The sequence below is a fragment of the Apis cerana genome, linkage group LG14, assembly GCF_029169275.1.
Source record: "Apis cerana isolate GH-2021 linkage group LG14, AcerK_1.0, whole genome shotgun sequence".
Lineage (NCBI taxonomy): Eukaryota > Metazoa > Arthropoda > Insecta > Hymenoptera > Apidae > Apis > Apis cerana.
The window spans coordinates 7,450,525-7,473,461 of NC_083865.1; the positions used below are offsets into that span (position 1 = coordinate 7,450,525).

General features: G+C 35.7%; 1 protein-coding gene across 11 annotated transcripts in view; it reads right to left on the reverse strand.

The window, feature by feature from the left end:
- Positions 1-22,937, reverse strand: part of LOC108000705 (uncharacterized) — a 306,652-nt gene that overhangs the window by 271,731 nt on the left and 11,984 nt on the right. For 5 of the 11 annotated variants that reach the window (XM_062084425.1, XM_062084421.1, XM_062084423.1 and 2 more), the window contains exons 1-2: positions 14,864-15,691; positions 8,964-9,163 (exon numbers count right to left, since the gene is read on the reverse strand). The exons of 2 other annotated variants lie outside the window; for them this stretch is intronic. The gene's annotated coding sequence lies outside the window, so the exon portion shown is untranslated. Of the gene's footprint in view, positions 1-8,963; positions 9,164-14,863; positions 15,692-22,937 lie in introns of those variants that run through there. 4 more of the 11 variants (XM_062084426.1, XM_062084422.1, XM_062084424.1 and 1 more) reach the window with 1 other exon arrangement.

Here is a 22,937-nt window from a genome sequence, read left to right on the forward strand (position 1 = left end):
ATAGAAAATTAGAGGATAGGTGTGTTAGATCTTAGAAAGACAAATATAATCCAAATCAAGTTTTGAAAATTTTGAATTTTGATCATGGAAACATAAACTTTCGCCGATATTATGAGCCAAAATACATTTGAACATCAATCCTACATTTCAGCGCCAAAATTAAAAATTTCCAAAAGTAAAATTTAAATTATCGATTTAAACGATTCGTATAATTAATTATTCATCAAAGTTTCAAATCGAGAAAAGGATTATATTAAAAGTAAAAAGAAATTCAAAAACCTGCATCGACTCGAATATCATCGGCACAAATTTCTTTAAAAAAAAAAAAACAAACCCATCAGAAACTCAAGAAAAAGTTTGTGCTCTCGATTTACTAAAACTGCACTTAAAGCTAAATTTCAAGATGCAGAAGATTCTTCACCACCCCTTCCCCACCCCCGCATTCCCCACGATCGACTGAACAGATTTAAATACTTTCGAACTAGTCGCGAATGCGGAAGCTAATCGAGCGTGAAAATTAAGTATTCCTTTCTATAACAGAGCGTGGGATATCCGCGAATAGGAGAGGCAAGAGAACTAACCTCGGTTGACATTCCCTTTGGCCGGAAATGTATCTGGGACGTGCAATGGTACAACATACCGTGCGGTCATTTTGAGCACGGTGGGTTAGCCAGGAATGTTAATAGAAAATACTCGGTGTCTCCTCGCTTTAATTATGAGCCGCGGCAAAACGAAGATTCTCGGCTGAAGAAGCCTACTCGAAAATCATTTTGACGAAGATCATCGAGGGGAAATGGTCCGAGTTATGCGTAGACGATATAGATCGAAAGAAGATGACTGCTTTTTTTTTTAAACAGAATTTTCCGTCAAAGAAAGCTTTAGAAAAATTGGAAGTGAGATTTGGAAATTTGTGACGTTATTATTATTCTGAGATCGCTTTCTTTGACAGAGGAAAAGATATTTTTCAAAATATTCTATTTTCCACGATTACATATAAATATTTGAATCTAATCAATTATTGAATCCTAAAACTTTAAACGTCATTGGACGAAATGTGGAACAACACTCGCGATACCGTATAAATATCCATAATTTGGAAATTATTTGAAACGAAGCATGCGTTGATTTACACGGGTAATTCATATATCACGTTAAAAAAAATTACCACCGATAAATAATCGAGCTAATATTGCTCTGAGTTGAAGGCATTGAAGGTATATAGGAAATTAAGTGGAACGATACCCGATGTCAGAATCTCGTAACGTTTAAACTCGTGATTAAAATGCATCGCGTAAAATCGAGTAGAATCTACGTTAGCCTGGCCAGGCTCATTGGCGAGCTTTCCACCCACGCAATCCCGCTATCACTCTGCCACGGATTTGATGAAGAGTACGCGGTGCTTAAATAACTGATGATACAGTTAAGGAAAAGGAATGGAGATAAATGTTACCGCAGGTTGGCGGGATTTGAACGAAGTAGTTAAGATTAGAAGGAGGGGCCCTCGATATTTGCTCCTTCTTTCGAGTTACTCAGTTAAGAAAAATTATTCCCACGAGATTTTAAAATATAGAAGTGAATTAAGTGACGTGGCGGAGGAAATTCTCTGCTTCGAAGCGAGATGAAAATCGAAAGTAATTGCATTGGCGATTTTCGAAAAAAAAATTGAAACTGGAAACGTGTACGGAAAAGAGGAAAATTCCATGGCTTGAAACGATAAAATTATTTTTGTAGCGGTTCGAGAAAACAAAAATCGATAAAGAAGCATTTAAAATAAGAAATAAAAGTTATACAAATACAAGTTGAGAAATTATTCCCCTTTCGCACGAGATTTTAAAATATAGATGAATCGAGAGACGTAGAGGAGAAAATTTTCTGCTTTGAAGTGAGATGAAAATCGAAAGTAATTACATTGGCGATTTTCGAAAAAAATTGAAACTGGAAACGTGTGTGGAAAAGAGGAAAATTCCATGACTCGAAATGATAAAATTATTTTTGTATTGTTTCAAAAAAAAAAGAAGAAGCATTTAAAAAATAAAGAAGAATAAAATTGAAGATATACAAATGAATTAAATAGAAAGAGAACAATTTTGTGGTTCGAAAATAAAGAATAAAAAAAATTACATTCGAGATATCGCTCTTAATTGAATGAACCAAATGAAAAAAAAAAATTAAATAAAAACAGGAATAAGAGACTTACATTTAAGGTTTCGTTTCTATATAAAAAAAAAAAAAAGACTAAAACGAAATTCTTCAAATTTAATCCTATATCTTTTTTAAAATTAACCATTTTCAACCACGATATTTCTCTAATCTAAATTTCTATATTTCCTATATAACAAATTTATCCACGAATTTTACCATAAATTTTGAGAGAGAAACATTTGAGTTAACCTCCCTACTCATCTAATAAATATAAAAAAATCGATGGAAGCGAATAATAAACGATGAAAACAAAAAAAAAAAAAAAGGAATGAAAAAAATGAAATTCATAGACACGATCGATGTAAATTATTCGCGCGCGTCGCTTCTTTTTCCGTTAACGCGATACGCATCAATTTAATTGGATCTGTATTACGATTGTATTCATTTTTTAACTATCTGGTCGCGGTGACTGTGATGGATTAACTGAAAAGCACGGTTTCATATATCGTTCATTTAATTGGACATCGAAGATTTTCAACTGTGAGGCGATAAATTTCCCCGGGCGAAATGTGAATTATGAGCGTGTAAAATTTTAATCCCCTTATGATGATCGTTTTGACGCAGCATTAAACGGGAACAAGATTATTACAAGCACCGATGATCGAAATTGTTAAGCGCTCCCGTTTATTAATGATTCCCACGAGGCCGGGATAGGGCCATCTATCCTTTCCAACAAAACGTTTTTAAAACAAGAAAAGGAACGATTTAATCTTTAGAAGAAGAGAAAAAGAAAGAAAGAAAATTAATTCCCTCCTCTTTTAAATTTTTCAAATTCGAAGTTTAAGTTTAATCGAGAAAAGAAAGTTGAAGGGAAGAAAATAGAAGAAAAAGAAGATCTTTTCTTTTCTCTTTTTCGCAAACAAAATAAATCGTGGATCTTCTTGGAAAAAATGAACAAACGAAATTCCATGTATAATTAATTTAACCTTTAATCGGAGTGATATTAAAAGTTTTTAGAAAAAAAAAAGATATTTGATATACATGCATATGTAATGAGAATTCGAATCACGTAAAATGTTATTTATTTACGGAGAATCGAAGAAGAATTACGATATTCCGTTTCGTTAATCTATCCATATATATGACGAAGCTTTTATCTCGCTTACATTTAAACATTGTATCTATGTGTATCGAACTGTTCCACATTTTATCCTCTTAGCACGTAAAATTTTTAAAGTAACTTTGTCGTATGAAAAATCCCTATGGAAAATATTTAAATGTATCGCGGCAAACTATGTAGAAGATTCGTCCTCCATCACGCGGGGAAATTGCAAGAACAAAAGGAAAAAGAGAGAAAGAAAGAGAGAGAGAAGGAGGAGGAATACATCGATTTAATCATCCGTGATGTCGCATCGGGAAACGCGAATGGATAAGAAGAAATTGGAAAACGGCTACAAATCCTTTAATCGTCCCATTAAACTTTTCTAAATATGAGAAATATTATATATCGATTCGTATAGAACAAATAATTGAAGATTATGTTACATATTCTTCAAGAAAAACTTCAGAGAAGAACTTTGACGTTAAACACTAATCGTTCTATTGAATTTCTCATCTATGGAATAAATAACTATTATAATCGTCCTGTTAAATGTTTCTAACAAGGAAAAACTTGGAAAACTCTTCCTCCAGCTTTAAAAAAGACACCAATCCTAGGCCATCATCAAACAATAGTTACGAGACCCCTTTCAGAAACACTTTCCAGGGGCAATAGGATTTTGATCACATCAATCACCGATGAAAAACGTAAGCCGGTCAACTCCAATTTCCCTACCTTCTTTCCCTTCTTTCTTTCCTTTTTTTTTTCTTTCTTTCTCCCTTCCATTGACCTATCTCACCCCAGGAATTTTCCTCGATTATCCTCGACTTTTGCTCACCGTTGTGTTATGCGGGATATGTCGGTAATGTCGCTCGTAACTTGGAAATGGTAAGAGGGCTCCAGAGCCCTATTTTTCGCGGTGGCATGGAACTCCACTGGGTTTTGGGATCATTCTCTCCTCCTCTCTTACCCAATCTCTCTTTATCCTCATCTCCTCCATTTCTCTCCCCTCCTACCGTTTTTTTTTTTTCTATATTTCCCACCATTTTTATTTCTTCGCGCGTACGTTTCTCCCATGCTTCTCATCGGCCTTCCTCTTCCTCCATGTTTATTTCTCTTCTCCGTCCTCTCTTTATTCGACTTTCCATCCTCCGAATTTATGACCTATTTCGCCTGATTTAATCTGACTTATATTAACCCCATTTACGGACAAATGGAGTTGAATTAAGTAAAATATTCATAATTCATTCGAGTGATTTTTTTGATGATTAAATTAAATGTTGCTAAAAATGCATGCTTTTGGGAAAAAGAATTAATTGTTGATTAATTTACCACGATGAATTAAAATGGAACGTTCTGTAAAATGAAAGTATCTTGTTCCATCGATTCTTATACTTGTGATTATTCGATCGATTGGATAATGAAGAGGGTGAAAGTGAAAAAATGTTTCGACACGTGATATTTTCCTATCTTTTTAACTTCTACACTCTCTCGCGAAAAGAAAAACCTAGTAACTCTCCCGTGACGAGGAGAAAAAATGCCACTAAATATCGAAATTAACAACGCGATACAATTTTTCTTTCAGAAACATTTTCATCCGCATCGTGCAACTTCCCAAACAGACTCGTGTAACATCCCAATGTAAAAAGAAAAAAAAAAAAAAATACCCGGACTGTGCACACACGTTTTGCACGCAAGAAAAATGTTAGAAGAGATTTGAAAAAAGGGAAAAAAAAAGAAGAGAAAATCTCGAGCTGAACTTTCAACGCAACGTAAAAATCAGACTTTATCTCCGCCCCTAAATTTCATAATAAAACCCGAATAAAAGTTGTTCACTCGTCGAATAAACGTATAAACACGAGGTATTATAATTTTAACCGTACACGGTTACGTGCATGTATAGTCGCTGTATAAATATTTAATACAGACGCGTGTATCCGTGTTTCTTTTCTTCCAAGATGATATCGCGGGAAGAAACGGCAAAAGAAAAGAACGGCAAGCGCATCGAACGACACGCGGAACAACAGCAACGACGACACATCATTATACACCCCGTGAAACGAAATTATGTATGTACGGAGGGAGGGGGTGGGAAACGTGGATATTTGCATCGCGCTCGCATACAAAGCGATACAATGGATCATTTCAATCCAAACGTATCGCTTTTTTGCAGCCGTGGGCGTCGAAACGAGAAACACCATTTGGCAATTTTGGCCGGGTGGAGAGCTAGTCCTGAAAGATGACTACAGGCCCCCGTCCTGCTTTCAGGTTTATCCAAGCACCGGCTTTCACGAAAGCTTTTTTCAAAGTAAACCATACTACTACTGGCTGGTGGGTTTTCTCTTCTTTTTTTTTCTTTTTGAGGGAATCCAAGCAAGGAGGGGGAGGGGATATCGGAGATGAATGGAATTATAACGAAAGACGATCAAGATGGGGTTATTTTTCATGAAGGACTGTCTTGAATTCTTTTTTTTTTTGCGCGCGCGTGATCATTGAAGGTTTAAATGGGGAACAATAGAAAATATTCGGAATGAAGTTGAAATAAAATTTTGGAAAATTGATTTTAACGAGATTCAAGTATTCGTTTACTATTCTACACGTTAACATCGGAACGATTGGCTTGGTTCTGTTCTCGATAATCGTGAAACGAAATTAAGAAATAAATATTTATAATTGAATAATTTTTTTTCGAACTAAAAAAAAGAATTTTAATAAATTTTTCTAAAGCTCTACGAAAATATACACGTAAAAAGTGAAAAACTAAACTAATTATAACGCAATATCTATTAAAAATTGCAATTTATTTTCTTTGGGCAATTGAATGTTTTTTTAAACCTTTACGAAAATATACACGTAAAAAAAAAAAAATAAATAAAAAAGTAAACTAATTATGATGCAATATCTATTAAAAATTGCAATTTATTTTCTTTGGCCAATTGAATGTTCTTTTATAAATAAAGATTATTCGCAATTTAAAGAGTTCCCGACCGATCGATATATTTTTGATTGCTCCTACAATTTCAAAGGGAAGAAATTACTTTGCACGGCAGTAACTTTGACGTTCCTGAAATTATGTATCGCGAGTTTATAGACTGAAGCGGCGCGTGAATAACATTTATTTGCTTGCTTATTCTACCTTGATAATTAATGTTTCTCCTGTAATAAATTGGTCGTCAATGTGTTTGATACGAGGATGAAAAATAAAATCAATAAGTCCACGATAATGGCAAAGGTTTCATTAATTAATTTCAGTTTGATTAATACTACCGTTCCTAAAACGGTATCAATAAAATAATCAAACTAATACTAAGTAACGATAATTGTTAGTTATACATCAATTATTATATCGATAATAGTTGAGATAATCAAAACATGAGAGAGAATGATGATTGATTGAATAAAATCGCCTTGTATAAAAAAAATATTGCGATATAACAAAAATAAAATGTGATCGTTCAAGTTCATTAAAAATAAATAAAAATAAATGAATTAACCACTACGCTCTATTCTTCAACGATATCCTAAAACTATTTTAATTACACGAAACAAAAAAAAAAAAAGATATACGGGATTAAACCGTTTTAAACTGAACGATCGATCGATCGATTTTCTCCGATCGAAAATATATCCTAATAATTTACGTAATAACGTAATAATTATATAATACAGAAGGAGCGAAATCAAAGTATTTCCTTTAAGCTTATAACGTAAAATAGAAGTTGCGCTAATGACAAAACCGATACAGCTAATGTTTCTAAACGCATATGGCTAATGAACGTCATAAACTCGCTACACTATCGAGCAATAGTGTGTAATTAGTAAATGGACGTGAATCCTGTAACTGATCTTTCATAAATCGCTTACCAATCATGCTACAGTACGTAAACGGCACGCGATATTCTCCGGTGTGAATCGTTAATCATCTTCTCCTAATATTAATATTAAGATTATCCTGGATATTTCCAAATATACTTGGTAATAATTTCTCTCGTGATAAAAATCTACGAAAGGAATATATTATTATCGATCGTTTTTTTTTAAAAATAGCAGAGATATTCGAGGAAAATTTGTAATAGAGAAATATCCGCGCGAGATATCGATTAAAAAAATTATACTTGGACGATTGTTTTCTAAATAATTCGACGACGCGACGAAGATTTTTTTTAATTAATTTTAAAATTTTTGCGCGAGATAAAAAGGTGTCTAACGTGCGCGAAAAGGATTTCCGTTTAAAAAAATAAAAATAAATTTCAAAAACGGAGAAAATATTTTCTTCTATCAATTTTTCGAAAAATATTTCGTTTGAAAATAAATGCAGGGATACAAGAATGCAATCACTAATGCCTGCATTTTCATTTATATTTTAATTAATTCCCTCCATCCTCCCCCCTCAATCTTCATCTATATTTTAATTAAAAATTAAGAGGGAAAAATGCGGGTATAAATGTATTATAAATTTCAATTGAAAAATTTCAAAATAATTTGTCGATTTAATCGAGATCTCGAACTCTCGTTTACTTTAAATTTCCTAAAATTTAAAGTAAAATTATAAATAGTCTCTCTCGCGTAGCTTGGCACTAGATGCATATCTTCTGAGAAATATATAGTTGGATCGAGTATAACAATAGTTATCGATGTTTTCAACGCAATATCTCGAACAATCGGGATGAAAACGGGGGAAGCACTTCTCGTTACCGCGTAAATACGCTTTGTGTATAGAATTTACCGCATCGATTGTTTTCATTCGATGGTGGCGTCAACTTTGAAATACTAATACTTGCTCCCCCATTCATAAATGATTCGACCAAAGCAATTGTTCATCCGTTCCCTATAAATCTAATTCATAAAAGGAACTTTTACCCGACAAGCAGATGTAATCGTTCCGTCCAAACTTTCATCGATCGTGTTAAAACAGACTGTTCAAACGGCGTTTCAAAAATTTCGAGAACCGAATTCGATAAAAAAAAATAACAATTAACACTATCGTTGAAAGAATTATTCTTGATGCCACGATACTTTCAACTCGTACGATCGAAAAAGAAACTAAAACTATTCGTCTCAATTCTCGATAAATTTACATTTATGAAAGATAAATATATTATTGAACGTTTTGAACTTTACCCTTGAACTTTCACACCCTATTTAAGAATAAAATTTTTTCGAGAGCAAGAGAATTAGAATTACTTATAATAATCATGAATTTATTGCTAGATAATTATTTCCAATGCTCTTCTACATAAAAGTAGAATTATCCTCAAACTTGTATTATTTATTAATCCAATTCAATAATTAATTACTCTCTATGCTCTCGAAATTCCCTCCAATTCCCTCGCATTCCCTACGAATTAAATAATCTCATACTACGTCACTTCCCTTCTTCCCAATCCAACGCAAATCCTCCTGCTTACCTTCAACTAACGAGCACAATATTTACCTAATTTACTAACTATTTATTCGACAAACCATAAGTATCTACACACACACACACACACACACACACACAAGATAACGAACACACGTGTTTCCTTCAAACGCGATAAACGCGTGGCTTCAAAGGCGTGTCAACCCTTTTCGACAATAATTCCAATCGCAGGCCCGTTCACGAGTACGGGCAAAGTTGAATCGGCCACAAAAGGCCACACACCACGCCGAACATCGAAAAGGTGTTAACATTCCCTTCGTTCAATGTGCCAACGTAACACGAGCCATTTTATCAACTTACGTTTTCCACGGGCGGGGAGCAGGATATCGGGGAACGGAAGTGGAGCCGTAGGCCTTGCCAGCTTGCACTTTTCCACCACTACCCCTCTCTTCCCTCCGCTTTTCCGCCTCACTTTTCTTTTTTTACACTCGCATGAAACGCGAAACGCGGCGTCGATCCTCTCTCGACCAACTACGCGCCACGACTCATCTCCAACTCACCTAGAATCGAACGTTACTGTTTACAATCGACGCAAATTCCTGGAACACGCCGGTGTTTATATACACTTGTGTTTGGATTAGCTGCGAGATTTTTCGCATTATCGCGCGTTTGTGTATATTTTGGAATTTTGCCTCGGGTGATAAACGACGAATTCTTGGAAAATATATATATACATAAATATATATATTTGGCGATATGTTGCGTTGCGTATCTTTTGGATATACGAGTTTGCTCTCTGTTATTCGTAGAATTGTTTTTGTCTCGCATTTCGCTTCATTGGAAAATATGACTGTGTATATGTGTTTTTAAATTTTTTCCTCGAGACGCGTGGCTCGTTCAAATTTAATATTCGACAACGGTGTTTTGCGTATCTGGATTCGTTAGTTTCGTGTCCCGTTTGCGTTTTTGTTGGTTCATTGGAAAATTCTTGCGTCGTGTGGTTTTTTTCCAATTTTATCTCGAAGACGGGATAAATATGATTCTGATGAATTGATGTTTGCCAATTGTTGTCGCGTACAATTGTGTTTAAATTTATTGAGAAATTTTAACGCCTAATATAGTTTCCAGATGCTCGGAAATTTTGAATGTATATAAATGTATATAAATTTATTATACGAGATATTGATTTTTTTTTATAAGGATTAATTGAGCCAAGCATTGCTTGCTCAGTTAATTCAATTTCAATTTCATTTGGATTGTATGAATAGATAAAAGACAGATAATAAGAGACAAAATATTTCTCTTTTCCGTTTTATTTTATTACGGTAATTCACGTTAATAGTTATAAATTGTAAAGGTATAAGCTTTATGCAAAAAAGATATAGATATACCTAGTATGGAATTTTTATATTTTTAGAATCACGAATTCTCCAGAGAATTTCTAGAAATCCTTGAGCAATGCACGCGTCAGATAATAACAGAGCGAAATTCAAATGTACGGTAAAAAAAAAATATAAAAATATAAAACTTTAATTTAAAAACTGAAGAATAATTTAAAGAAAAGCTCACGCACAATGTGACTTAATAAAAAACGAGTTCAATGTGTTCACGAGTTCAATTATTATCAAGATAATTCGTATTTTTACGAATATTTAACGAACCTACAATATACAAATGAAACATGAATAAAATATCATCACATGGTAAATTTTATTACAAGCGAATATTAATATTTCAATTATTATTAAATTACATATTCGCGTAGATTTAAATTTTTCGCGTTTAGATTTTTGTGTTCATAAACGCACAAACATTTCCGACAATTCATTACGACAATTACAATCAGTCGACGTTATATCTTGATCAATTGTCCTTTAATGATATACGTGTCAATTAACGAGATAAGCTATTTATTAAGGTAATTCATATTGTACGTGTTGAAAACCGATTCGCTCTGTCGGTTGTTTGTGCAACAATACTGCGTTTCACGCGGCGAGCCCCTCGTATATCTCATCTTGGGGGATGTATATGCGGAATATTTGTTATAGATTAATAAGTGATTAATCTAATGTGTTTCCACAATGGATGCATAAATTTCGAGCACCATTCAACTTAATATATTCGCGTATGGTTATCGATACCGATGTTTTCATTCCATTATCGAGCCAATTTAAAATATAACGATAATCCACGATGCGCATAACAAATGAATTGTTATATTAGGTCCTGATTTCTCTTTTTTCTTCTTTCTTTTCCAATTATCGTATTTCATTAAAAGTTATCTCATTTAATACAACTTTTAATATTTGAAAAAAATTTTTTTTATCGAAATTTCTTCCCAATTCTCTTTCTCGATATTCACAAATGAACAGATTTAATTCTTCTTATATCTTAAATTTTTTCTTATGCCATATCAAAAGCGTGCCACCCTCCTAATTAATTGCCCCGATTTTTCCAATTTTTCCCCCATTATATATTTATAAAGCGGATAAACGAAGAAACTCCTTTTTTTTTCCATTTCTTATAATTAAAATTCCTTATAAAATCCGTTTCCTTTGTCGCATCAACGCTTCTAATCTTATGCACTATCCACTATTTATACAAATAAATAAATTCGATTTTCTTTTCTCCATAAGTTAAAAATTACCTATTTACCTCGCTCAAACAAATAACATAAAATTTGCTCCACAGTTAAAACTCCTGACCTGTCTTCCTAATTAATTGCCTCGATCTTTTCAATCTTCCTCCATATTTATAAAACGAACGAACGAACGAATTTAATTCCTTTCTTTCTTTCTTTTTTTCTCTCTTGAAACATTTTCCTTCGCCACATTACAAGGCACCTCCTCAGCCGCAACGATCCAACGTTAATTCCGCGAATTTATAAACGATTAAGACATTGTCGATATCATTAATAATTCATGGGGCCCCTTATTACTCCAATAAGTAACTTAGTCACGGAATTACCTCTGGCAATTAGAATCAAGCGGTCTCATAAAAAATTGATAAGAAGATGCAAGAGATAAGGAAGGAGATAAGAAAGGAAAAGAGGAAGAAAGAAAGAAAGAAAAAAGGGGAACGACGAAAGAAGAAAGGCTCGGTTGTGACTACCATCGATTCTCTTAACTACAAAACTCTTTCTTTCTTTCTTTTTTTTGTCTTTTTCGCTTTTTCTATCCGCGATAACTCGTAAGTTATGATTGAGGGTGGAGGAGGAGCCTTCGTTATGAACTTACGAGGTAGATATCATTTAGAAACTTTACCTGTCTGTTTCGAATCTACACTCCGTTGGGCGAGGAATTCGAAACCCGGGCGAGCCAATTTCCATGGAAGTTTGCCTACGTTTGTAAAACCTTAACGGAACCGCACTTATCAAGGGAATTTATTAAAATTTGAGGATGGAACGATGCGAGACGAGGTGAAATTAATTCTCAAGGAAACAAACCTTAGGGAATGTGAGATTAATGTCAACAATTTTGTTGAGGAAAAATTTTTACAATGGTTTGAATGGATGATATAGTATAATTGGAGGAAGAAAGTGTGATATGTGGAATTATTTTATTTTTCCATTATCTAGAAAAGTAATCATCAAATGACTTGAACCATCCATGGATTAATGCGATTCTCTGTTAATCGTACACAATTTTGTTGATAAAACTTTCGAATGGATAAAGATTTTTGAGTGGATGATTGCTCAATGAGGAAGAAACTGTGATAACTGTTCTCAGAATTTCTTTTGATTTTTCGAATAGTTAGGAAAGTAAGAGAAATAATCATAAACGAATTGAACCATTCGTGAAGGATTAATATGAATCCTTTGATAAATAATCTGAATGCACAATTTTGTTGACGTAAACTTTGTACAATGAAGAAGAAACTTTGGCAAGTGTCTCAAAAATTTTTTCCAATTTTTCAAAATTCTAGAAAAGAATAATTTCAATCAGAGAATTAATATCGTTTCCATTACCAAATGGGGAAACGTTAAAAATAAAATTCTAAGGCAAGATTGGAAAAATTCGTAAACAAATTAATTTGATCGTTGAAAGACATTAGCACAGGTATGTAAATTTAATTTTTATTTAAATATGAAAAATATTTTCCCGCATACAATTGGTCACATATGGATAAATTCCTTTTCTCGGGCACGTCAACATATTTTCCAATACCATCTATGATATTTCCACACATACTTTCAATAAATTCAACTGGAAATTGGAAAAAAAGAAAAAAAATAACAATCTTCCTCTAGTTCCAATAAATTCATCCCTCTCAAGAGGACGAAACGATTAAAACTATCTACATTAAAATTATTATTTTTTCTTTTTTCCTTATCATTAACTTTTTTATCCCAACAAATCCGGCAGATGATTTCATAACAGAGATATTTATAAAAAAAAAAATATATATACATAATGGTCGATCAATACATTTCCCATTTATCGTTTCATTTATCCATTATTAACACGTACGTTATCCAGAATTATATATTACGTATCACATCGCGGATAAATTTGCATCGATATCCTTCACAGTTATTCGCATTTATGTATGGGAAGGGAGAGAGAAAAACATTATTCCTTGATCACGATACCGAATTTTTAAACATTTTCATCGACGAAAAACCGCGCGGGTCAACGTGTGCGTACACCCAATCGCAAGAGTATCCATGCAAGCTATCTTACAAGCAAATTTATATATTTCACGAAAAATCTAATTTCAATGAAAATCATTGTTTCGTGTAGAGAGTTATAATAATTATACCTGGAACAATTTTCAATCAAAAATCCATTCTTTCCCTTATTCCTTGTACAAAATTATCCAATTAATGGAATAATTTTTACGACGAAATAATTGAAAAAAAGAAATTTTATAATTTAATAATTTTTCCGATCAAGAAAATTTTTACGTTCAAAGAACTTTGAAAATGAAACTTTAACGATCAAAATTTCATCCTCTCCTCTCACAAAATTAATTAAAAAAAAAAAAAACAAAATTATTATTTATACATCGAATTGACACAACTTGTTATTTCAATTTGCATAAAGCGTGATACGGCAATACTTCTTTAACCGACTGTACGTATATATATATATTCCCCTGTTTCACGCGTGTGTTGCGTGTGAAAATTTCGACGATTTATTACTCTGCCCCCTCCCCCTGCCGAGCAACGTGTTGTTAACAAAGGCGAACAATGGAACAGTGGTTGCATTTTTATGAACCCTTTATTTCGTTACACGAGAACTGTGTTAAGTATCGGGGCCGGTAACGGCGGCCCACGTCTCGGTGGAACATATTCAAGAGGGTGGGCGGGATGTAAATTACGCGAAAATATTTATTACCGTTGCAGGATCAGTTAACAACAGTTTCCGGAAGTCGCACAATCGTCACGAAAATCCGCCACTGTTTGCCACGATTAATATACAGGCAGCGTACTAATTTAAATATCATTTGCACGGGACACACAAGTGCTCGCGGTCATTAGCGTCCAAAGAATTTAATTACAATTGTTCGGAATCCGCGCCCCTGTGTGTGCGAAAATTAAATCCGTGCCACGTTGTTACACCCACGCGTAACAATCGCGCGTCAACCGCCGGATTCTCCTTTCTCTCCCTCTCCCTCTCTCTCTCTCTCTCGCCCCCTTTTCCCCTCCCTTTCTTTCAGGAAGAAAATTCCTCCTTAAGATTTTGGATCAAGATCTCTAAGGTGTTATTTCAACTGTGAGTCACTCGACCGGTTACACTACGACGCGTTACACACGGACGAATTATAAATGGAAGTTTGATGTATTTCTGAAAATAGGTTTAACGAGTAAATATTTTTCAGTGGAAATAAAGGAGGGGGAAATGAAAGGAGGGGGGGAGAGAGTCGCCCACGTACACACACACACGCACACGCGCGCGCAGTTGATCTTTCGTCGATGAAATATTTATCGAGGGGATAATGCGATGTAACGCGATGATGTTTCGTCTTGATCAATTTTTCCTCCCGTTGAAAGAAGATTACGTGAAAATTGAGAGAGGATGGGCAAATGAGATAATTTCTTAACGCGATAAACACACGATTTTAAACATTGGTGTTGTATTATAGTGAAAGTAGCAAGAGATATAAATCCAGACGAGGTACTCGTACTCAACTTCGTCATCGAAACAACTTGTTGCGGAAAAATTCGAGTCGAGTATTAAAAAAAATTCCAACGAACGAATCTTACCAAATATAATACACGTATCTGTCTATAGCGTCTAATTTTTCAAATTACTTACCGAACGATAATAGCCGACAGATATCGAGGGATGTCAAAGGCGACGATCCATCCACCGACGCGCACAAGAAACTCTGTTCGTCGATTCGAGGGGAAATCGGGGAAAAAATAGAGAAAGAGAAAAAAAGAGAGAGAGAGAAAGAAAAAGAGAGGGGAGAAAAATGAGAGGGGAAAAAAGAGCGGACGAGGAGCAAATTTCCGTGTCTTTTTCTGCTCGATTCTTTCTCTCTCCTCGGTTGATCTTTCGTGGCAAGTCGGTTGCGCGAAACACAGGTGCGAGAAAAAAAAGGAGGGAGGGGAAGGGTGAAACGATGTGGAAAAGGGAGAAATACCAAGCACAAGAAGCGAATCCTCGTCGACACGTCGTCGTCGTCGTCGTCGTCGTGTCTCGCGACGTTACTATTCAATGTGCTTCCTCGAGAGGAACGATCCTCCTCCCCTTCCTGTGAAAACACTCCTCCTCCTCTCGTATGTGTCTACCGATCGCACAACGCGCGACAATTCTCTCGCTCTTGATCTCACACTCGATCGATCGAAATTTCCCCCGATGAACCGCAAACTCTCTGGGACGGATGGCGACAAATCAACCCCCTGTTTGCACAAAAGCGTGGCGTAGCTCCCCCCGAGAGACGAAATAATTGGGCAATTCGATGTAGAAGAATTCGAACGGGCTTTTCAAGGAAGCCGTCGAAAGATTGCGACTACGCGTGCAATTGGAAGATTCGTCGATCCGAGCATTGGTCACGGTACGAAACGACGGATAGAATCGGCGCAAAAGTCACCACGAAGCGAGGACGTCGCGACGACTGGCGGACGCAGACTGACTCGAACGCCGTCGCCTCTCGGTTTTCACGCGGCGCCGCGACGCTCCACGTCCCGACGCCGCTCGTCGAGGGCGCTCACGCTCGTTCCGTGCGCCTTCGCCTCGTCTCGCTTCCTTTCGCTTCCTTTCCTTCGCTCCTCGCCTCTTCCGATTCTTTCCATCCCCCATCTTTTCCGTTTCGAGCCGTGTGTCTTTCGTTTCGAAGGGTTTCGTGAAGGATCAGAAAGAGAGAGATGGAGAAGAGAGGAGGAATAAGGGAGGGAGAACGATTGTCACGAATATTTCTTTTTTTTTCTCGTTTCGACGCGCGTAGCGAAGGGGATAAAGAAAGAAGAGACGAAGGAGAGAGAAATTGTTTTTTGGAAAAGGAAGAAGAAGGAGAAGAAAATCTTGTGAAAATCTTTCTGTTTTATACTTTTTTCTTATTTTTTTTCGTTTCTCGCTCCATATCGACGCGTGCTCCTCTTCGTTCGTAGCGTGTTTCGAGAAAATTAGAACAAGATTACTCGTCTTTGTGATATCTTTTAGAGTGGAGGACGAATACGAATACGATATATTATGAATCTTTCTTTATATCTTTTTATATTTTTCTTGTTTCCGTTTCTCCTGTTCTTCGTAGAGGAAGAGAAACAAAGATAGAGAAACGATGAACAAAGATGAATATAATTGTATTCTCTTTCTCTTTTCGACTCCGATATCCTTCCTCTCCTAATATTTCGTCGTAGAAAATGAAGAAGAATGGTGGAGAAAAAGAAGAAGAAAGAACCAAAAAAAAAAGAAATGGATAAATACGAATTACGAATCTTTCTCTATCTCCTTTATCTTTTATCTTTCTCGAGTTCCAACTCGACACACGTCCTTTCGGAGTGTTTTTCGCATAAGATGAAAAATGCAAAGGAGGGACAAGAAGGAGAGGTAGAAAAATGAAGAAAGACGAATGCAACAGTTGTGAATCTCCTGGTATAGTATAGTGCATAACAGAAGCGCGCAAGAAAAGTTCCTTTTCTTTTTTATGCTCGACTTACCCGTCGATTGCTACTTTAACGTTACGTTCCCGGTATGAGAGGGGCTCAGGTGTGGCTGTGGAATCTTTCAGATGTTTCATTTCTGCGCGACGTTTTTGTAAATTTGTAGAAGAAGCAGCTTGGGTTTGAACAATGTTTCATCGTGATAAAAATTCTTTAGATTCGTAAATCTTTTAACGATTAGAATTTTAGAATTTATTTTGGATGATGGGAGCGGAGATATTCTGAAGATAACGCGACTGATTTTAAATAATTAATATCCTTTAAAATTAATCCGATCCAAATCAAAAATAGGAAAAGATGGAGCCGAATAAATAAGGATCTTTTTAATTCTTGTTGCTATAAATTTGTCAATTTTTCCAGTCGCGTGGGATGGCGATATTATATCTGAGAAAATGCAACAAATTTTCATTCGCGGAAACACTGCTAGGAGGAAAAAACCACTAGCGAGATAATCCAGAAAAAGTGACGCGCAACTGATGTTGCAAAGCTACCTTTTTTAAAAGAAGAAAGCACGGAATGAAGGAAATACGAACGCACGAAACTGGTACAGATGTAAACGGGATATGAATGCAACAGTTATGAATCTTTTAGAACGACACGGAATGTTTCCTACGTATATATTTTGATCGCTTGCGTAGCGGCAATTGCTTGAAAGCTTGAAAGCTTCTTGAAAAAAGGAAACTTGTTGAACATTTTAACACCTAATTAATTCTATGGAATTAACGCTTTGACAATTTCATTCGATTTCGCTTCATTTTTATTTTCTTTTCTCGAAAGAAATACTTCTCCATTATTAATTTGAATAAAATTTCGAAAATATAAAATATATAAAATATATAAATATACCTATTTATATTTCAACAAAATAAACAATAATCGATGAAATGTACTTGGAAACTGTGTGAAAGAAAAACGGAACGTTCTCGTGGAAAATAAAAATGAAAAAAATGAAATAACTCTCAAACTCGGTGAATTACTTTCCACTTAAAATTATACCCTGGTAGAAAGAAAATCGTAAGTAATTCGTTACGAACGATATTCGAATGAAATCGAGTAAAATATACATATATAACTCGACGAAATACAGGATACAGAGCGAAAGGGGGTCGCGTAATAACACAATTTGCTAATCGTTTTTCCGTTTTAATAAATAAATTTCTCTTGGCTCGCGATATCATGGAATGTTAATACGATTCGAAAATAGCACTGTCCCCCTTATCATAAATATTTAATAACGATTGTTGATACTCGTTAATCGCGCCTCTACGAAATCCGATTTAAATAAAGCTACGACACAATGCAATGTATATGCAACAATAACAAATAATAATAATTTATTATCCTCGCGGTGGACACGCACACGAGGAAAAGATGGATGGATACACGGGTTCCGTTTCGTTCTTTTCACACTCGGGTATCCGTCAATTTTATGCGTTATTTCCAGCTTTGCCTCGGTAACAAAAATGTTTGAACAACACAAAGCCGCACTTGTGCACGATGACGACTTCCATGAAGAAGTCTCGTGACTGCCAGTGTTTCCGCGTATTTTTTACAGAGAACAACCACCGCGTATAAACGCGGTAGAAAATGAACAACTGTTGCACCAAGCCGTCTTTTGTTCATCTCTCCCTCTCCCTGTCCCTCTCTCTCTCTCTCTCTGTTTCTTTATTTCTTTTTTTTTTCTTTCCACGTACGTGATGTTAAAAACCAAACCACCCTCTTTCCACCCTCTTTGTCTTTCATCTCCGGCACAGGGAGGGTGGCTTGCGGTGGCCAAGGACGTGTGTTAACGTCGCGACGTCAATGTCCTCGAACGTGCACGCCATTTGACACTGACATTATCGACGAAACAATTGTTTCCCATTCGGCTTCCCTCTCCCCTCGCTCGCTCTTCGAAAGCGAGAGGAATTATGGAAAGGGGGATGAAACAAAAGATTGGTGGAAATGGTGTGGTTTCTCGATACTCGAAATACATTGTTTTGGCGTATCTCCCCTTTTCGATTGCCGATTGATTGACATTTAAAATTCATATTTAAATTCGTTACGTTATTATAAATAAATAAATTTTTGGAGAAAAAATTGAATTTCCATTTCTGCGAAAAACTCATTGTTGGCATTATCAATCGTCAAAACGAAGTAAATTTCTACCAAACTATTATCTCTTCTATTATCCCTGAATCTTGAAATTCCGCTCTACGTCTAAATCCAAAGGCTCCACTCGAAATTTATCTCGATATTTGCCTGGTTCCCAACGAAGATTTTCAAGACAAATATTTTATTTCCAATTAATTAAGTTAACTCTCATATGTCAATCATCAAACGAAGTTTCCACAACTAATTTCCCAAAAATCTCTTCCAAGTTCCCACCCAAACATCCAAGGGAATTGTATTTTCTTTATAGCTCTTTAAAACAAATATTTTATTCTCAATTAACAATCATCAAAAAACCATATACCAGCTGCTTATCCAATGGTCTACATTCTCTATAGTTTATCTCGATATTTATTATTTCGTTCCCTACGAAGCCCTTTAAAACAAATATTTCATTTTCAATTAAATTAACTTTTTAAAAATATAACTCACATCTCAATATTGCCAAAAATATCGAAACAAAATTCCCATAAGCAATTCAACTTTCATCTCCAAACTATTATCATCCCCGAAATTCCATTCTACATTTATCCAATTATCTATTCTCCGCAGTTTATCTCGATATTTATTATTTCGTTCCCTACGAAGCCCTTTAAAACAAATATTTCATTTTCAATTAAATTAACTTTTTAAAAATATAACTCACATCTCAATATCTCCAAACGAAATTTCCATTCAACTTCCTAAAAATCATTTCCAAACCATTATCATCCCTGAAATTCCACTCTACATTTTTGCAATAGTCCACGTTCTCATTGAGTTTATCTCAATATTTATTATTTCCCCACAAAATCCTTTAAAACAAACCTCGTATTCCCAATTAAATTAACTTTTTAAAAATATATTTCGCATGTCAATATCTCCAAACGAAATTTCCATTCAACTTCCTAAAAATCCAAACCATTACCATCCTTGAAATTCCATTCTATACCTATCCAAAGCATCCTATTCCCGGCGAAGCCCTTCAAAAGAAACATTTTATTCCCAATTACCCCCTCTCTCTTTCTCTCTTTCTCTTCCATCATACCTATCGCATCCTTCCAAGTGCAAACCATGCGGAATCACGCAGTGACGCGGTTATTGCATTAGCATCGTTTAACGTATACCTCCTCCCTTCCTCTCTCTCTCTCTCTCTCTCTCTGTACCTATTTCTCTCTTCCAACGAAACGATAAAGGTGAGCAAAAAAAAGAAAAAAAAAGAAAAAAGCGAGATCGTGTATCGTTGTTCCACCCTCTTTTACGAGAAGTGTACACGGATGCAACAGTTGCTCGGTATATGACGGGTCTCGCGTCGGTTTCCTCGGCGTCGTTGCATGTCATCGTCGTCACTGTAACCGAGCACTGTGACGGAGCACGTAAACGCGCGCTAGCGCAAGCTCCGCGTCAGGATGCCACCGGAAAGAGGGTGGCGCGGCTGTCCGCGGCTTTATGCTTCTCCTGGGAATTTCCCTCTCTGTCTCTCTGCCGTGCACGCATCTACAGGGTGTCCTCTTAGAGTTACAAATAAAAAATTATTTTTCCGTTCGAAGATGGATAGATCGAAGAGGATCTGATTTAAGGCAACTGTTACAAAAATCTCGAAACGATGCATGTGAGATATAATTATTATACGCGCTTCTTGAAATGTTTCTGTTACAAAAAAATTCTGTGGGATCTCTTCGTTTCAATTTAAGTGAGAAACTGAAAGAACATGTGTCTTCTTCTAAAGAGAAAAATGCCAAGATAAAATTGGAGAATTAGCGGTGGAAGAAAAATCAAGTATGCAATGATAAATTTTGTAACGATATAATAATCGCAGCGTGTTGTTCACAACACTTTAACTGAAACCCATTTTACTCGTGGAATATATCAGTTTGGCCGAAATCTCGGACACCCTGTACAGTAGGCCAACGTTCAGACATTCATTTCCTCGACCCCTTCACCACGTACGTACGTACGTACGTAGGAACAGGCCGCTAAACGTCCAACAGGCGCACAAAGGCGACGAAGAGGCGGATAGGAAAGTTGTCTGGTGATAATTATTATTGTTGCTACGCCACCGGATACGAGTATTCATGGATACACCCGTTGGACAACCGCCTTGATGCTTTTCCTATCTAGATTAACGGGAACAGGGGAATTGAGAATAATGGGCTGCGAGAATACCGATACTAATAATTGAGAATGGTACGTGTATGTAATTAATATGTATCATTGAAGATAGTACCATGGAAAATTTGGGGGTGAGCGTAGTGTAAAATCGATGGATCGGAGTTTTTTGTAATTTAGATTGTTCTCTCATATATTTATCAACCGACAAAAAAACGAGAACACGAATTTATTGGCTATGGTACGATATTAACATCGTTGGGGAGAAAGAATCGCGATGATTTGTGGAAAAATTTTGAGTGTTTCGGATAAAATCGGGATATCGATAATTGGAAAGATCACAGAAATGACACAGTGATCTATATAATTTGTTGAGGAGAGTTGATGATCAGTGACAGTTTGAGGAAAAATTGAAATTGAACGAAAGAAGTGAAAGAATCTTGGTATCTTTTATATTCCATTAATTTCGTATTAATTTTTAAAGCAGTTTTAAAGCACGAGCGATTAATCATCAAAGCGATGAAAAAGCTTTACGTGTTAAAAAATTATAACAGATAATTTGATACGTTTTAAATAATTTACGTAACTCTCCTCACCTAGATTCCTATCATTTTTTTAAACCGCCCTTCATGACCACGCTCTACGTTGAATTTTGATTTCAACATTTCTTTTTCTTCTTTTTACCATGAATATAATTCAAACTCTAAAAAGAAGATAATAAAGTTCTAGAAAATGAAATCGGTTCCAATCGAGGGAGGAAAAAGAAAATGATAAAGTAAAAAAAAAAAAACAATCTTTTCAACAACGAAGGAACACGATTCTTCTTCTTAACCGTCTCAGAAGGGTTAAGGTCACGCGTTCCAGGCTGGATAAAATCTACGATCGAATTATCTATCTAGAAAAAGAAAATAAATAAAAAGAAGAAGAAGGAGAAAAGGAAGAAAGAAACAAAGTAAAATGGAGCCAACATCCTCGGACTCCCTGGAGTACGATTTGTAAATGAGTCGTACTCGTTAATGCAGTGCAATACATCGGGCGGAAAACGCGAATTGCACCTGCGGGCACGATGCACTCGACAAAGAAGAGCCAGTTAGACACACGCGTAGAAATACGACGGAAAGGGGGAAGATGAAGGTGGGACACGGGTTCTCGAACTTGGCGCAATCAACTGATTGTACCAAAGCTGCTTACATGGGTGCGAAACCGATCAATATACATGTACACGGCCAAAACGCTGGTAATAAATGCCTTTGTTCTCTCTTTCCCTCGTGTTTCGAGGAGGAATCAGGATACAAATGTGTATGTTTTAAATTTGTTATCGTTTGTTGTTCGAATCAACCGTGTTACACTAAGTTTCCGCGAGTTTCTAGACCTTCATAGGGACCTAAGTTTCCCAGAAACTTAAATTTTCAGGCATCAAGTTTCCAAAGATCTAAGTTTCCAAAAGTCTAGATTTCCAAACCAAGTCTAGATTTTTAGAGGCCTAAGTCTATAGGGACTACATTCTCAAAAAGTTTTCAGCTAAATTTTCACAAATCTAAATTGTTATAAAGTTGTACAAAGTTTTAATGAAACAAAGTTTTTATGAAGTCTAAGAAAGATCTAATTTTTGATAAAGACCGAGATCTTTTTTAATTCTGAAAAATCTTATAATGTTATCGAAATATGCCAAAGATGAAAATCGTCATTAGAAAAGTTTGGCATCTTACAATTGAACATAGGAATGTAAGAGAAATGCAAATAGGTTCTTAATCGTGGACCAAGAAGTCGTCGAACGTATTCCGGAATGGCACTCTGTTTATTTTGGAATTTCATGTTCAGATAATCGATTGCAATTCGAGTGTTAGAGAGCCGCGCCCACACTCGGCTATTCGGGTTTGTGTGTGCAAGTCCCCTGTGCATGTGCGTCTGGTATGTCGTTTAGAAGATTAGGAAGTCCTGGCTGGTAAAACGGCAAAACGAATACCGATTCGCGAATTCGAGCT